The 18,778-nt window shown below is 46.3% G+C and overlaps 1 long non-coding RNA gene across 2 annotated transcripts; it reads left to right on the top strand.

Moving 5' to 3' along the window:
- Nucleotides 1–380: 380 nt before the first annotated feature.
- On the top strand, nt 381–18,778 carry LOC138248913 (uncharacterized). 2 transcript variants are annotated; one of them, XR_011194661.1, is made up of 3 exons: nt 381–493; nt 4,284–4,345; nt 18,161–18,778. It is a non-coding gene; the product is annotated as an uncharacterized lncRNA (long non-coding RNA). The 2 variants fall into 2 exon arrangements; XR_011194660.1 differs by having other exon boundaries at nt 381–665.

Raw genomic sequence — 18,778 nt, 5'->3', positions numbered from 1 at the left:
TCCGGACTTTATTCCATTATAAAACAGGACTACAAGTCCCAGAATTCAAAGAATAAAACCTGGCCTGGAACAGCAGCACACGTGTGGACCTGGGAGACCCGGCAGCTGCTCTGGAAGGTTGGGAGCTTAGAACAGACGCAGCACTCACACAGGGCGGAGTGTGGGGGCGGTGTTAAACCGGACACCCCAACCCCCTCCAGACTCGGGGTCCCCCCCTCTTCCTTCGGCCGCAGCCGGTTTCAGCCTCGAGGGTCCGCGGGGTCACTGCAGCCTGTGGCTCCCTCCGTAGTCTTTTGTCTCTTTCAGTGACTCCCAGTCCCGTGATCTCCTCTTCCGGGTCAGCGAGGGCAGAGGCAGCACCAGCAGTGAGTGACGTCACTTCCGGCCTCTTCTTCCGGCTCCAGCAGCTCTAGGGGTGGGAGGATCCTGTGTCTGTGCGGAGACCCCCTCAGGCCTGGGACTGAGATCTTCCCCCTCCCCGGGCTCTGTGGAGGTAGGAGCCCGACTGTCCACACCTCTTCTCCCACTGTCTCACCTCTCCTCTCCCACTGTCTCACCTCTCCTCTCCCCCCACCTTCTGAGGCCGGACACCCCCTCAGGCCTCGGACTGTCGTATTCACCGTCCCCGGGTGAGGGGAGGGGTCTGTGAGCAGGTGTCTCTGGAGGTAGGAGTCTGACTGTCCCACTCCCCGTGTCTCCTCTCCCTCCTCTCCCCTACCTGTCCCTCCTCTCCCCTACCTGTCCCTCCACTCCTCGGCCCAGGGAGACCCCCTCTCAGCTTGGCCTCCCTGAGGAGGTTCCTGGGGGCAGAGAGTGAGGCCTCAGCTCCCCTCCTGCTGGAGGGAAGGGGCTGCTGTAGTCCATGGCTTTACCGGTGTCTGCACCCCCAGTCCCCTGTGACCTACTCCTTGGATTCCCTCACTACCACCGGGGAAAAGTGCCCCTCATCTCTCTACGGCCCCTCTCTCACATACATTTTATTTGTTTTAAAGCGCAGGTGAAGGCTGGCGTTACTAATAAGAATCTATATCTAACCGAACGAACTTTTTTTTTATAAACAATAACGAATAAACAGTGAAAGTCTGGGGAAACTAACATCCTAACCTATTATACGCAGTTTCAAGCAGTTGTATGATGACAGTCTGCATCAGTCACTGTTCTATATCAGGATTGTATCTCATGAACAATCTAAAACATTTTCCATGAAATGTGATAGATGGTCGGCAAAGTTCTGTGATATCTATATCAACAGTACAAAAATTGGTACCGCAGTAACCTTCTCATATTTGGGTATACTATTAAATAATGAGGCCAGATGGGCACATTGTATTATTGCCAGAAAGATACGGTTTAAAAAAAAAAAGCAAATATGGCTTTGATGAATTTTGCCAAGCGATTAGGGTCAAACCCCCCACCCCCTAATGAATTGCTAAGAATGTATGGCACAAATGTATATGTATAGCTGGGCGTGTAGGGATATGTCACCTGCAAGGTGCTCAAATGGTGGCAAATGATTTTCAGAAGTTTCTTCTTGCTGTTCCCAAGGAGCTGGGAATGCTGTTTCTTACAGATCTGATAAAGGTACTGCCAATTCTTGTATAGCACAAAAATTGGACATCGGAACATACTGACCTAAATGGTGTCACCCTTGGGGATTGTTTAAACACAAACTCACCTTTGCAAATCCCTTGGTTGGCTTATATTAAAAGTTTCTTTTACGATATGGGACATTTCGATTATTATGAGATGCTAGAATCCCTTGCTGCTATAAGTAGAAAAGAGTTGAAATCTGGATGCCTTATCCACCTGTCAGAACTTAGGTTGATTACAGATCTGACGAAACCTAGTGTGTCAAGGAACCAACTTATGTTGACCATGTATGATACACAGCCCTATCTTAAGTTTGTAACAAACTCCAGAAATTGGTTTGTTGTAACTCGCCTGGGTGTGGGTTCTTTTCACCGCCTGATTAGCTTCTGGACATTAATTATTGGTCTCCTACTTTGATAAACTGCCCTTGCCACTGTGTATCCCAACATTGTACCATGCATGTTCTCATATTCTGCAAATTGTATGTTAATCAGAGGAAATGCTATATTATCCCTATTTTAGGATCCCTCAACAAGCACTAGTGTCGCCCAGCATACCTGTTCTTACAAACACTCCTAAGTATGTAAGTTTGCTGTAGTCTGTCGCGTTTTTTGTGAGCAGTGTTTAATGTTAGGAAAAACTCAACTCTTGTTACCCATTTGGGATGGGAGATGAATAAGTACAAAAAAAGGATTAACTGTTTTATGTTGTGTTTTTATGTTAATATTCTGTTTTAACATTTTTTTATTGTATTGTGCTTTTATGATTTCAAATAAAGGATTGAATTGATTGAGTGAAGTGTGCTGCGTTGTCTGTGAATCAGTGTAGGGGAAGTGAGAGAGAGAAACTACACTGATGCCTGCAAGTGGATACCTACCAGTTTTGGATTAGTCACTATTGGATGTGAGCCTGGGAGGTGCCAGGCAATTATGAGATGACCACCGCGCGTGTATGTGAATCTTTCCGATAGTGCTTATCTTTTTTTTACTTTCTTGATTGTCAAGAGAGAGGTGCTGCAGGAGTGACCCCATCATGCCTACGAAATTCAGTCCCTAAGGGCTTTGGCATGATGCAGTCAGACATTATGTCACTCAGACAGTGAGAAACCTCGGTTTTGCAGCAGTCCCTCTACAACATTTAACAGATGAAAGACTGCCCACTTTGACTTTGTTGTGGTGCAGCATTCATCGCCATCAGAAACTTCCACTAAATGCTTCAGGGGTCTTAGGAAAACACATGAATGAGCATTTTCACCAGCAAATGATGCTAGTATCACTTTCAGGGACTAAATTGCTATAATGCAGTTGTTCTGAAGTTGTGTAATCAAACAGCACCACCTCCTGGAAGGTTGCAATTGATTTAATTAATTAGTGCAACTCTTTGTGAAATAACTGTTGTAGTATGAGAAAAAAACGTACTGTTTCTATTGTATTTAGAGGCCTAGATGGAGAACAGACACTAAGCAACCCTGTGCAGTGCATGTAGTGCTTGCTTAAGTCTTGTTCTGGATGGATATAGACTCCTTGTTGGATGCCTGGTCTTACAATAGTACTTTTGTGGGAGAAATGTCCCCCCTCCAGCTAAATCTTCTTTTAGGATTTGGGGGTTGCCTGTTTTGTTTGCTTACTCACTGCATTTCACCATGTCTTTTTCTGTCCCACCATTTTCCGATTTCACCAGCTACTGCTGGTCTGCAATGTGACTCAGGACTGCAGTGAGATGAGGGAGTAATGTCTCATTACTCCGCTGCCACGCCTCGTGTCTATCGCCTGTATGTGTACGAGGCCACATGCTTCTCTGCCTACAGAGAGAAAGAATATAGTACGCGTGGTCTGTATAGCTGACCATTTTGTGTTTCACTCCAACCAAGATGCTAGGCTTGCCTAGTAGTTTGCTCATAATAAAATGCTGGGTGCAACCAAAATGTAACAAGCAACGATGACTGAAGCAAGCGGGGCAAACAAAAACAGCAGGAGACGATAGAGCGCAAGTAGCAGTGATGGTAACGATCCAACGACAACAGGACGGAGCAAGGATGTTTTGGGATTTATTTTTTTAAAGACCAATATCCGAGCCTGAGCCATCGAAGCACACCAAGAAAGTAATCCATCAGTACTTTGTCCATGCTCCATTGAAGGGAAAACACAAGAGGAAGGATATGAGACAGAAAGGCGCTGAAAAACGAGAATCAAGGAAGTAGGCAAGCTAAATATCTTGCAAGCAAATCTCTGGCATAGCCCAAAAATGACATAGGGGAGCAGCTTAAGATGTGATGGAGATGCGCACTCATAGATTTAGCCCACAAACACCCTCATCAAAAATGTCAAACACCAGTATTTGCTTCCAGACCAAACCCTTGAGTGCTCCTGTGTTAACAGCCATATGGGTCTGAGATAGATGCAGAGACAGACAGACTAGGCTAGATGCAAAAACAGACAGCTAGGCACACAGACACTCGTAAACGAATTCACACGCACACTTTAACAACACTTTAAAAAACTGTGCATAGAACAGAGGATCTTGAAGCAAAAAGAGGGTGTGGAATGTGTGTTTGGTTTAGTTCAGTAACACAGACCAAGACTCTCTGAATAATTAAATGTTTTATTGTTCTCCATTTATCATATGGGATCAAATTCTTTAGTAAATCTGTAAAGGTCTCACAGGATAATTTCTTCTATTTTTCTTGCGCTTAGGCGCACCAGGCTACTTCCTCCAGAGACAAGCTGGCGCTCCACCTCCAATGTCCTCAGAAAAGGTAAGTGTCATTTGACCCAGATAAAGTAGACAGAAGATTCCTCTCAACCTTTCATTTATGGCTGTTTTCAGCTATATCTTTTCCAGCTATGTTCTCCTTTCTATGTACTGTTTATTATTCCTTCACACTCTCTTCTCTTAACCCCCCCCTTCATTTTAAGCATAAGGCCTTTTGTTAGGCCATCGAGACTTGCTTCTAAAACAAAAGAAAGCCAGGTGATTTTGGGACTCATCCTGTAAGTAGGATTCTATGCACAATTGTCATGGTTTTCCCCCAATTGTCCTCCAAGGGCTCCCCGACAGCCTCTGTGCCCAGATTCCCCCGTCACGCATCTAGACAGCCACGGTCCTTCTATGAACCATGGTGGTGGGGAATCAGTGTTTCCAGGAGGAGTGCAGGCTTCCATCTCTGTTGTCTTGGCTCTCTGGTCCTCCAACAGAGCCCCTCTGTTTCAATTCCTCCTGGCTGTCCTCCATGCTGTAGCTCCTCATTGTGTTTCCTGTACAATAGGGTATCCTCCTCCATTAATCAACTGCACCTTGGTGGTCCTCTATTTCCCAGGTCTTGGGGTGAAAGATTGTCAGCCTGAGAAAACATTTTGTAGTCTTTTGTTGGTTTTCCCTCCCCAAGTCTTTCTTCTCTATTGCTCTTTGTGTCTTCTAATTTCCCTCTTCTTTCTCTGTTTGCCAGTCTTTGTTCGCTTTCTACATATTCCTCTGTTCTTCCTTTGCACTTCCTCGTCTCAGTATGCTGAGGGCGTTGTAGGCACTGCTCCTCCTTAGGTCAAAACTCCGATCCACAGCAGAGTTGAGGATAGCTTATTTTTTTTCCTAATGACCAAACCTGCTAAATCATACATTGTTGTGTTAGCTCTCTGTAGCCGAAAATACAACACTGTACTTCGCTACCCACAGCAAGACGTAACTTAAACCACACGTTGAAAAAATAACACATACTCAATCCACAAGCTGGAGGCTAGTTTTGCACTTGTTTTACTCTTGACACACAAAAAACATGAAACAAATAAATAGGCATTTTTTTTATTAACACTGAGATTAATGACTGCATATTCCAGACACCGAGTGCACTACAGATGGTTTACACTGCCTGGACATGTATGTACTTTTGTTCCTGCAAGGCTAGGCCAAGAGTTAATTGACAAGTAATAACTGCCCACAGCTCAGAATCCCTCTGGGGGCACAAAAGCTCTTATTTCTAAAGTACCATACTTTCCTCTACAAGCCCCCTGATACTAAAAAATATGATAATCTGCTTCACTCTCCATGCTACTAGCAAGACCTATTTAAACCCCAAATTCGTATTAAAAACACATCTTCAATCAACAAAGTAAAAAGCAGAACCAGAGGTGCACTGATACATGTTTTACAAGAGACAGTGATGTCTTGCCACCAGTTCTCTTAGACAACATGTACACTCCATCAGCCAAGCTGCAGAATGTTTGGTGCTGGACTTCGCTTTCACTCTGGCAGTGCTGAGTCTGCAAGGAATCGGGCCAGATACTTAAGCAGTGGGGTTGTCCTGCAGTGCATGAGGGAAAGCAACACGCATCACAAATCAATATGTAGTATTGCATTTGAGTAGTTTGGTTGGGAGGAGGAGCACATGAGATAACTTGCAACATCAGCAGGACAACAGCATAGAAAGTTGGAGGGGGGGAACCATACAATGGAGAACGCCGAAAGACACATGGACTCTTATAATGTGCTTAAGAAAAAAAGTAGTAGTTCCCTAAAAGTGAGCCTTAGAAGGATAGAAGCCAGCCAGTCACAGATGGAGAAGAACCTACGCTCTAGGAAAGGGACAAACTCAAGACAGAAAAAGAAAAGCTAGCAAATTAGAAACCCGCAAATTAGTCAAAATGAAGCTAAACATTGTTAAGCAGCCAGTGGGCTACAAGCCCAGGTAAGTTTTTGGTAAGCCCACTATAGTTTTTGTTTCTTCTTTTTTTGGCTCAACCTTAAATACTAGTCCATCACATAAAATTGTATCTTTTTTCTTCTTTATTAACAGCACTTCAGCTGTGTAAAATTGTATTGCTATCACCATGTTAGCACACAATTTGCATTTTATTAAAAACTTAATAGAATTTTATTTGATTCAAGCTATATTTTTTTATCACATGCATTAAATAGCCTTTATACTAGTGATTTTGTTGCTATGTACAAATGTATCATGGTTACATCCACATTAATTCTATCAATATTAACATTTGCCCCCCTAGAATTTTCAACCACACCATCAACACGATACTTCATGACAGTCACATTATTGGGGACTTGTTGTTCTATATCTCTAACTACTTGCAATCTACCCTCATTGAAACCCCCATTTGTAGGAAACCACAAAGGAACAATAACCAAATTAAAATGGGCAACAATGACGTGCACAGAGCAGTCAGAAGCAGCCAGGAGAACCAGTTTGTGTGCCACTCCTGCTCAGGGGCACCTCCCTCATCATGCATGTCTTTCTGTAATTGGTGCAGTGCATGAATGGCCATTGTCCATGTCGTTGCGTGGTATAATCATACAACAGAAGGCAACAATCTTGGTGCACACCCCCCCTCCATTGCAGTCATCGAGTCCAACACGTAGTGATGTGGCATCACCATGAGGCGGGTGGCTTTCAGTTCTTCCTTTATTGAATTAAGGCAAAGCTCAATACTGTTCATCATTTAGATCATCTCCCACCGGGTTTTCTGCAACCAGCAGGCATTTGCTTTTATCTTCATGGTGAAAAACTGAAGCCTGTGCGTCCTTGAACAGTCTAAATTCTCCTGGGATGTTCTTGTACTGAGTCCAGCCAAAATAATCAACAGTTCTTTTCTCATGAGCCTGATGCAACAAAGTCTTATTCTTCCTTAGCGGGTGCTGGTAAAACTTGGACAGATCTTGTCCAGGGATGACCAGGGTTGGTGAAGAGGGAGCAGAGGCCATGCCATCCAGGGACGAGCTGAGTATATGCAAACTCTCTGCACTGCCAGTAGGTGTCCATTAGTGTGGAGGTGCCCCAATGCATGTCGGGAATGTGCAGGATTGTGCCATAGTTTTCATTTGTACCTAGCGGGATTCTTCCGTTTCCCCTGAAACAGAAAGAATACAGGGTGAGTTTCCGTACAATTAGGGATTGCCCCTTCCCTTCTAACCTTGCTCCTGTCTTTTCCTGTGTTTCTCTTGTTTCTTTTTATGGTAGTCCAGTATATGGGCTTGTATCTCCCCCCAGGGCTTGGTGTCTAGCCCAACTACAGTGTAAAAACTGCTTTGTATTTCAGTGGGCAGCCCCCTACTTGTGGATATTGTAAAAGATGATGACCTGCAGGCCCGTATCGATCAATGGCTGGTCTGTCTTCTGTCTCCACCATTCTCTCATCCTGTCTAGAAAATCTGTTATGGACTCCCCAGGTTTCATGGTTTCTGCCATTAGCCTTCCCGCATCTGAACATTCTCCACGGGTCATCCATATTTGGTGCCTGTATAAATTGAATGCGGCCCCTTCATGCCCTGTGTTTGTCAGCGTGATTGCGAGTTCAGGTGAACACCGTGTTAGCCTACTCTCCAAAAATACAGTCTAGAAGACTTTTAACATCGCCTATTGCCAGGGTTATACCCATGGTGTTCTTCTCAAAGCATGAGATCCGTTTCCCAGCACCATCCAACAATGGCGGTGTAGTGGATCCTATGTAGTTTTATTGGGAATTAGGGGATTGCTTAGCCTTTTGACTTGCAGGCCAATGCCCCCGTCACCTAGTGACTTTTAACCTACTTAGCCTGCTCTGTTTTAGCACATTTATTTAATTAGTTCTTCCTTGATGGCTGCTATGTTTATAGTTAGGAAGATGTTTTGATTTCACATTATCCCCTTCTGTGCCCAGGACGTAACCATTACGTCCTGGGCCCAGAGCCCAGAGCGCAGAGGGAGCGCTAGCGCTCCCTCTGTGGGGTTCCCCCCCCCCCCCTTCCCCACCCTTCCCTGCCCAAGGCAGGGATGGAAGGGGAAGCCCTTCCACCCACGACCCCCCTGTGACGTCAGCGCGCGATCGCACGCTGATTGTCTCAGGGCCTCCTGCATTTCTCTTCCGATCACCTGGGGGAGGCCGAGAGAGGCTTCAAAGGGAAGGAAAGGAATTTCTTTCCCTTTGAAGTCTCTCTCTGCGTTTCAAAAGCCGGATTGCAAAGCTATCTGGCTTTTGAAACGCCCACTAGACACCAGGGATTTATTTAAAAAAATGAAACTGGCATGAGGAAGCGACCCCTTGGGCAATGGTCGCTCCCGGAGGGGGGGCATTTTTTTTTAAGGCCTTTTCTGCCCCCCTATTATTAGGCCGATCTGCCCGGGGGGGCAGAAACCTCTAGGCACCAGGGATAATTTTTTTGGTTTTCGTTTTGTTTTTTCTTTTAGAGGTGGGGAGCGACCACTTAGGCAAGGATCGCTCCCATATGGGGCAATTATATTTAAGGCCATTTCAGCACCCCCCCTTGGGGGCAGATTGGCCTATTTTTATGAGGCCAATCTGCCCCCAAGGGGGACCGAAACCACTAGACACCAGGGTGTTTTTTGTTTGTTTGTGAATTTCACGTAAGGGGAGCGACCCCTTAGGCAAGGGTCGTTCCCCTGGGTGGCAAATTTATTTTAGACCACTAGGCACCGGGGATTTTTGTTGTTGTTGTTTTACAGATGGGTCGCTCCCCTGGAGGGGCAAATTGTATTTAGGCCATTTCTGCCCGCTTTGGGGGCAGATCGGACGATTTTAGGTCAATCTGCCCCCAAGGGGGGGCAGAAACCACTAGGCACCAGGGATCTTTTTTTTTTGCGCCGTCACGCAAGGGGAGCAACCCGTAGACAAGGGTCGCTCCCCAGGGGGGTGGGGGGCCAAAAGCATATTGTTAGCAGAAACCTCTAGGCGCCAGGGCTAATTTTTGTGTGTGTGTGTTTTTTTATATATTTTTTTTTTATAGAGATGGGGGGGCGACCCATTAGGCAAAGGTCGCTCCCCTGGGGGGCAAATTGTATTTAGACCATTTCTGCCCCCCTTGGGAGCAGATCGGCGGATTTTAGGTCAATCTGCCCCCAAGGGAGGCAGAAACAACGGGGATTTCTTTTTTTGTGCCAATGTCACGCAAGGGGAGCGACCCCGTAGGCAAGGGTCGCTCCCCGGGGAGGGTTGGGGGGCAGGGGGGCAAATTTATTAGGCAAGGGTCGCTCCCCTGGGGGGCAAATTGTATTTAGACCATTTCTGCCCCCCTTGGGGGCAAATCGGCCGATTTTAGGTCAATCTGCCCCCAAGGGGGGCAGAAACAACTAGGCACCTGGGATCTTTTTTTTGCGCCAATGTCACGCAGGGGCGACCCCGTAGGCAAGGGTCGCTCCCCAGGGGGTTTGGGGGGGGGCAATTTATTTTAGGCCATTTCTGCCCCCCCCCCCCCCCCCCCCAGGGCCGGCTGAGCTAGAGGCCAAAATCCAAAGGTAGGCACTTTGCAAAAAAAACCTCTGTTTTCTGTGAAAAAATGTGATGTGTCCACGTTGTGTTTTGGGCCATTTCCTTTCGTGGGCGCTAGGCCTACCCACACAAGTGAGGTACCATTTTTATCTGGAGACTTGGGGGAACGCTGGGTTTAAGGACATTTGTGGCTCCTCTCAGATTCCAGAACTTCTGTCACCGAAATGAGAGGAAAAGTGTTTTTTTGGCCACATTTTGAGGTTCGCAAAGGATTCTGGGTAACAGAACCTGGTCAGAGCCCCACAAGTCACCCCATCTTGGATTCCCCTAGGCCTCTAGTTTTAAAAAATGCACAGGTTTGGTAGGTTTCCCTAGGTGCCGGCTGAGCTAGAGGCCAAAATCTACAGGTAGGCACTTTGCAAAAAACACCTCTGTTTTCTGTCAAAAAATGGGATGTGTCCACGTTGTGTTTTGGGGCATTTCCTGTCGCAGGCGCTAGGCCTACCCACACAAGTGAGGTACCATTTTTATCGGGAGACTTGGGGGAACATAGAATAGCAAAACAAGTGTTGTTGCCCCTTGTCTTTCTCTACATTTTTTCCTTCCAAGTATAAGAGAGTATGTAAAAAAGACGTCTATTTGAGAAATGCCCTGTAATTCACATGCTAGTATGGGCACCCCGGAATTCAGAGATGTGCAAATAACCACTGCTCCTCAACACCTTATCTTGTGCCCATTTTGGAAAAACAAAGGTTTTCTTGATAGCTATTTTTTTAACTCTTTATATTTCAGCAAATGAATTGCTGTATACCCGGTATAGAATGAAAACCCACTGCAGGGTGCAGGTCATTTATTGGCTCTTGGTACCTAGAGTTCTTGATGAACCTACAAGCCCTATATATCCCTACAACCAGAAGAGTCCAGCAGATGTAACGGTATATTGCTTTAAAAAACCTGATTGCAGTTTTTTTCACCTCAATTGCAATTTTTTTTTTCAGTTGTTATTTTCTGTAGGAAACCCTTGTAGGATCTACACAAATTACCCCTTTCTGAAATCAGAATTTTGTCCACTTTTCAGAAATGTTTCGGTTTCTGGGATCCAGCATTGGTTTCACACCCATTTCTGTCACTGACTGGAAAGAGGCTGAAAGCACACAAAATCGTAAAAATGGGGTAGGTCCCAGTAAAATGCCAAAATTGTGTTGAAAAATTGGGTTTTCTGATTCAAGTCTGCCTGTTCCTGAAAGCTGAGAAGTTGGTGATTTTAGCACCACAAACCCTTTGTTGATGCCATTTTCAGGGGAAAAACCACAAGCCCTTTTCTGCACCCCTTTTTCCCATTTTGTTTAAAAAAACTAAATTTTCACTGTATTTTGGCTAATTTCTTGGCCTCCTTCTGGGGAACCCACAAAGTCTGGGTACCTCTAGAATCCCTAGGATGTTGGAAAAACAGGACGTAAATTTGGCGTGGGTAGCTTATGTGAACAAAAGTTATGAGGGCATAAGCGCGAACTGCTCCAATTAGCCAAAAAAAGGCATGGCAGTGAAGGGGTTATCAGTGCCACTCTGTGAAGGCGTCACAATCAGCACCAAAGAAAAGTGATATATTTAGGTATTCACATCATGTCCCTTTCTCGCTTAAGTCTGACAGGAACATAATGTACTTTTGGAGGTAATTGTTTATATAATTGCCGCCCCATGCATGCTTTCTTATCTATTGTTTGGGATCATACTTGTGGCAGGGGTCCTACGAGATCTGTATAAATATATCTCATGCAGACAAGGTTATCAGAGAGATTCCTACCAGATGAAACCAATGCTATCTATGCAATAGTTGACTTGATGCAGACCTAGCCTGCGTGTCCCCACAGAGTCTAACCTAAAGGCCTCATTCCAAGGTAACGAGGGTTGGGGGCGCTTATCACGGAGACGGTACTGGCAGATGAGGTTTACACACCTAGCTTTCTTTAGGTTTGAGGTTAGGTTCTCCATGCTAGGGTATTAGGGCCTACTTTACATCTCATGTTTATTGCAAGATGGTGGGAGTCTTTGTCTTCACAACTCTCATTTTCACAATAATGATTCTTGCACTGTGCATTATCCTAATCATTGCTCATGCATTTTACATTAGATTGCAATCTTGTTACTGCATCGCTTTCATTGCCTGTGTGTGACTGAGACTTATTGCTCATGTGAGAAAAGGGTAATCTCTGTTTTACCCACTACTCCCCTGAGATGTCGCACTCTGGAGTCCATGCGCAAAGGCTGCCACAAATCACCTTTTTACTCTTTGGGTTTTTGGGGGGTGTAGGAAAGTGCCACTGTTGGCATGGTTACCCCTGACTTTTGCCTAGTGTTGATGTCAACTTTGATTGAAAGTGTGCTGGGATCCTGCTAACCACCCCCCTGCATCAGTGTACTTTTTTCCAAAAACTGTACCTTTGTTTCCACAATTGGCACAACCCTGGCACACAGTTATGTCCCTTGCAAAAGGTACCCATGGTACCAAGGCCCCTGTGGCCAGGGAAGGTCCCTAAGGATTACAGCATGTATTATGCCACCCTAGGGGACCCCTCACCAAGCACATGTACACTGCCTTGCAGATTGTGTGTGTTGGTGGGGAGAAAAAGACAAAGTCGACAAGGCACCCCTCTCAGGGTGCCATGCCCACAAACCACTGCCTGAGGCATAGGTAAGTCACCCCTCTAGCAGGCCTTACAGCCCCAAGGCAGAGTGCACTATACCACAGGCGAGGGCATGGCTGCATGAGCAGTATGCCCCTACAGCATCTAATTCCATTCTTCAACACTGTAAGTGCAGTGTAGCCATATTGAGTATATGGTCTCGGAGTTTATTTTGAACTCCACCGCCTCATAATGGCTTCACTGAACACTGGGAAGTTTGGTATCATTCTTCTTAGCACAATAAATCCACACTGATTCCAGTGTGGGATTTATTGAAAAATGCACACATAGGGCATCTTAGAGATGCCCCCTGTATGTTAGCCAAACTGCTAGTGTAGGACTGACTGGTCTGTGCCAGCCTGCCACATTCAGACAAGTTTCTGATCACATGGGGTGAGAGTCTATGTGCACTATGTGGTCAGAAACAAAGGCTGTCCTGGGTGGAGGTGCTTCACACCTCCCCCTGCAGGAACTGTAACACCTGGCGGTGAGCCTCAAAGGCTCAAGCCTCAGATTACAGTGCCCCAGGGCACTCCAGCTAATGGAGCTACCCGCCCCCCTGGACAAAGCCTCACTTTTGGTGGCAAGTCTGGCCAGAAAATTAGGGAAAACAGGGAGGAGTGACCACCCCTAAGTTGTCCAGAACTGAGGTGACCCCTCCCTGCAGAATCCCATCTTGGTTTGGAGGACAGGGACCAATAGGATTAGGTTTGTGCCCTCCCTCCCCCAAAGGGAGTGGGCACAAGGAGGGTGTAGCCACCCTCAGGGACAGTAGCCATTGGCTACTGCCCTCTGACCCCTAAAACACCCCTAAATCTAGGATTTAAGGGCCTCCCTGAACCCAAATTTTTAGATTCCTGGTGACCTGACAAGAAGAAGATGGACTGTTTAGCTGAAACCTCCAGCAGAGAAGAAGGAAGACAATTGATTTGGGCCTCAGCCCTACCGGCCTGTCTCCTGCTTCAAAGAACCTGCAAAAGAACAGCGACGCATCCAGCAGGACCAGCGACCTCTGACAAGCTCCAGAGGACTGCCCTGCACCCAAAAGGACCAAGAACTCCAGTGGACAGCAGCCCTGTCCAAGAAGAAACCAACAACGAAGGACTCTAACCTCACTCCGAATGCGTGAGCCCTAACCACTCTGCACCCGACGCCCACAGCCTGTGTCCAGGTGACCCAACCAACTAGAAAGGATCCCCAGGCGATTCTGAGCAAGTACCCACCCTGGGTTGACCTCTCCACCCTCTCCATGACGACGCCTGCGGATGGAATCCCGAGGAGCCCCCTGACCGCGAAAGCTCTGGATGAAGATATCTGAAGCCGAAGGACCCACTGCACCCGCAGCCCCCAGGCATTGCAGAAACCAACACCCGGTGCAGCCATGTTCAGCATGCGGCCCTCCTCCCGGTCCAGCCGGTGGTGTGCCCGAGACGACCCCCTGGACCTCATCTGTAGCCTCTGAGTAACCCCCGGGGTCACCTCATAGAGAATCATTGAAGACCTGACATCTTGTTTGCATCCTGTAACTGGCCGCCCCAGTGCCGCTGAGGGTTTATGTTTGGTGCCTATTTGTGCCCCCTCCTCCCCCCAGTGCTCCTCTAAACACACCAAGTCTGCCCTCTGACGTCACGGGTACTTACCTGCCTGCAGATCTGAATCCTAGTACCCCAAGTCTCCATAGGAGCCCATGTTAATTTTGCCTACAATTTGACCTCTGTACTCGGCCGGCCCCGTATTGCTGGTGGTGGGTGTTTGGGGTTAACTTGAACCCCAACCTGTGAACTCCCTAACCCACGGAGAATGGAACTGTGAGTGTTGTACTTACCTGTAAAGCAATCTAAGTTTTCTTCCCCCAGGAACTGTTTCTGAAAATTGTACTGTGTACATTTTTAAAAACTATTATTGCCAATATTGCAAGAACTGTATAACTTATCGATTTCAAACAAAGTACTGTTGATACATGTGTGAAATACAAATCTATTGAAGTACTTACCTGCTACTTGAATCTTGTGGTTCTAAAAGTAAACTAAGAAAATATATTTTTGCTTTATAAAAACCATTGGTCTCGAGTTAAGTCATTGAGTGTGTGATCTACCCTCTGATAAGCTTAACTGCTCGACCACACTAGCACAAAAGAGAGCATTAGTATTATCTACTTTAGCCTCAGTTAAGCCTCTGGGGAACCCCTGGACTCTGTGCACACTATATCTCATTTTGACATAATATATACAGAGCCATCTTTCTACAGTCAGGTACTGCTTGTGAGCCGGGAGGGTTGGGTGGACATTTGCAACCTGTTGTAGGATTTAGTTAGTCGCCTACAAACAAAAGTGCTGTCACCCTAAACCAGCAGTCTCGCCTAGAGTTAGAGTCCAACTACGACAGCAGCAGTTTGTCTCTTATCCATGTGAGCCCATGGCACATAGATGGTCCCTGACGTGCCATTCTGTAGTAGTGGACATATTCTCATTTTGGGTAGCTCGACTGAGCCTGATACAACATAGCACTGCCATCTCTACAGGCAATCCTGCATGTAATGGAAGTTCCACTTGGGATTTCCCCCTCCGTGCCAGATGCAGTCTTCTGCAACAGGTATGTCCTCTGGTCCGAAGGATCCTTTCTTTGGCCAGGGTCTCTCATACTGATCACTTCCTTTGGTCTAGTGGGCTAGTAGGTGACAAAAGGGTCGCACAAAGATCTCACCTTATTCCTGAGCTGTTATATCCCTTAGAGTTAATTTGTCTGCCTTGTGCATTCGGGAGGAGCAGCGGAGGTCTCCGTGGCTGCTCCCCTTGTGCACACACAAAGGTGCCATTTTGAGCCACGCATGCTGGGATTGCATCAGGCTACCTTGATCTTTTATCTCCTGATCAGCCCCTGCCCCACATTGACGATCTGATGAGGCTCAGATCCCAGCCACTCTGCTTCAGACTCTTCCCCGAGCTGGGCTTTGCACCTACCCTTTGTCTCCTCGGAAGGAGGCCGTGTTGGTCTACTCTCCCGTTGTGATTCCAGGGTGCGAGCTCTCTTTCTCCCTCTTTAATTCATGCCTTTCTTCTAAGTCCCACCTAGACTGTCTCCTTCCGTCTGAACTGTGCACCATTCTCCTTGCTCGGGACCTGCCCTCAAAGTTGCTCTCTGTCATCTCCTCGGCTACCTGAGCAAAGCTTTTGGCTCCCTCTTTGTCATCAGATCTCAGAAGACTGGGACCACTTTGTTCACCCCCTCTAGCAGTGTCGCTGTCCAGGACCGCTATGAGACTCTCTGTCATTAGAGTGTGTTCACTGGTGCCAGTGGGAGTGTGTGCTGTCCGTGCCGCTGAAGTTTGATGGGCTGAACATGACGGATGGGGGTCGAATTCCGGGGAGCTTAAGCGCTAGACTAGGTTGGTGCTGGGACTGCCTGGTCCTGTTTGCCTGGTAGACGGTCATGCCTAGACCTGACAGCTTGGTTGGTGGTGGCCCCTTGGGCTCCCTCAACTGTCAGATTGGTGTAGCCTAATGCGGGGATAGCAGGCATCGTGGAGAAATCCTTTTCTACATATGGCAGGGAGGTGCAGTTGTCTTGCTTGCTGATTGCGGGTTGGTGTCATCAGCGTGGGCTTCCTCAAAGATGGCCCATAATTCTAGTAATGCCTCTCTTTTATCCTTCTTTTGCCCTGTGTATTTTGTTTGTGTGTATATTCTTGTGTGTTCAGTTATGTTGGTGTCGAAGGTTCCCTCTTTTGGGGAGTGGAGGGGCGGTAGGTGTGTGTGTGTGTAGCCTTTTTGCTTCCAGGGAATCTTGAGTTATACGCATTCTAACTTTTCTGTTTTTATAGAATGTTAAGTTTTACTCTGTTAGTGGGAAAATATATACACTGGGATCACTAGATCTAATGAGCTTAAGGTTATTCACAGATGCATCACAATAAAGATTTAACAAACACAAATGCAGATGAAGGATCACAACCTAGGAAAGTGCGGTTGTTAATTCATACCCTTTGAAATTTGGCATCAAAATAGTGAGCCTTACTTTACCATCAAATTGCAATGTGTGAGATTCAGCAGTGCCTTCATAGCACATTAAATCATCAACAAATCACAACACTTAAGGCAAACACAGCCACATTCATTTACCAGTGTCACAATAGCAAAACAGCATCATTTCAACTGGCACACAAAAAAGACAAGGGGGATAGCCTGACCGAAATACCTTACCCCAGGGGAAGCTCTGCGTGGTGTTCGGGACTAAGTGAGCCTGATAATCTTGACTATATCAGCTCTGGGGTAAAGATAACAGCAATTTATATGAAGAAAGAAAGGAATAACTTCAACAATCACATGCCCTTCTTTGCCAAACACAAGCTATGCCTAATCTCCTGTACCCTATTGTTCTAGTTTCCTAACGCCTGAATTACACCCTTTGTCTCGCCCAGCAGTTCAAGCGAACACACACTTCTCACTTCTTTCAGATGCTAACAGTGTTAAGAAACCGGTAGCGCAGAGTAAATCTCTTTAGCCTAGTAAGATTGAGGTGCGGGCCCTATGTTGCACCCAGAGCCTATGCATACAATATTCACGTTTCCTAGTTTGCCACATGCCAAATGCTAGGACTAAGGCTCTGATGTAGTCTCTTTCCCTTCTGAACGCAGCTTCAGGATGGATTTAGCAGACCTTTCAATCAATTGCAGCATCTGCTCACCTTTCTTTGCAGATACGAATCCGTCCGGGCGGGGTCCTCTTCTTCTGGCTGCACTTGGGTACAATGTACCAATCAGTTCCTGACTGGCTCACCAAAATGTTCCTCCAATGTGAGTTTACTTTAAAAAACAAAAGACAAGAGGTGCCTTGCAAGGCAGGAACAATTCGTTTAATTAAACATTTCAGCCAGGAGAACAGTTACAGAACAGCAATCTGAAGACCGTCTCTCAAAGTGGAGAAGTGTGGCACAGTGGTTAGAGCGGCAGACCCTGAGGCAGAGATCTGGCTCAAGACCAGGGTTCAAGTCCCGCTTCAGCAGGTCTTGGGCTCAATTCCCTTGGACCAGATAATTCTCGCCTCGGTGCCTAATCTAATTAATGAGTCCCACTCTGCAACTCTGGGCAATAGCTTGCTTAATCTCCACAACGGCCCCAACAGTGCTTGGATGCCTGGCTTCACCCTGGGGGTGCCCAGGAGTGGGCACCTCACAGGGAAAAGCCAGGAGGGGTTCCATAGCGGTATGAGTACAGTGCCTTGAGACCCTAACAGGTGAGTAGTGCGCTATACAAGTGCAAAGTTTACAGTTTAAAGTGCAATGGGTTGAAGTTCCCTTTTATACATTTCACTGAACACCTTAAAATAATTAGACATTCTTTTCTTGTTTGAGAATGCAAGCAGTTGTCTTGGAGTCATAAATAAGGTCCTGATTACAAATCCAGGTGGACGTGGGCACAATGTGGGCCAGTGGATAACGTGTCCAGGTGTCCGGCATGAGGTACGCCTGATCACTGCATGTTACTGTGCGTGCTGTGTTCTGATTGGCTAAGTGTTCCTAACTGTATGTAGAATTTGACCGTTTTATGGTGTTTGGGAATGCATGTACCCCTCCGGCCATATGTGTTTTATTAGGGCCAATCTCTTAGGACTATTGTGGTGTTGCTTTGCCTATCTGTGGGACTGAGCTTTGTTTCCTGTTTGCACGTTTATGTGCCAGGTACATGCTGTCCCATCTGTGACCTGTCAATTAGACAGCCTCCGGCCTAGGACTCCGAGCCTGCACGTATTTGGAGAGTGGAGCTGACAGAGACTTCATGACGGGTGAACTCAAAACAGCAATGTGATTTTGTTGCTACGTAGTAATGTATCATGGCATGCATCAACTTTAATTCTTTTAATTTTCACAACACCCTCCGTTGCTTAATCTGTATGAAATACTACATCGATCAGAAAGTTTACAGTTTGCAGCAAACCTGTGCTCTAGTAGTATTTACCTGACTTTTGTATTTAGAAGTGACCACAGCCCTTAACTAAGTGTATAAGAACAATGGTTCCGTGGGGGAGAAAAACATACATTTCATATAATACCCTTTGTCATTATGAGTAGAGGAAGTGTATCGCTCTCTCTCTACGTTCCTTGAGATGAACAAAGGGTTAAGAAGATACAATGGTCTTGTGGCTCATTGCTTCAATGTATTCAGTACAGTTATATCAAATAAATGACACAGACTACTCATGGGATCCCGTTTTACATTCCTTGGGTGTATTCACTACAACTGTATCAAGGTTACACTAAAAAACATTATAACGTGAAAAAACGTGCTCATGCAGTGCA

This window comes from Pleurodeles waltl, chromosome 8 (assembly GCF_031143425.1).
Source record: "Pleurodeles waltl isolate 20211129_DDA chromosome 8, aPleWal1.hap1.20221129, whole genome shotgun sequence".
NCBI lineage: Eukaryota > Metazoa > Chordata > Amphibia > Caudata > Salamandridae > Pleurodeles > Pleurodeles waltl.
Note: the sequence above shows the minus strand (reverse complement) of the source record. Positions and strands in the feature narration are given on the sequence as shown.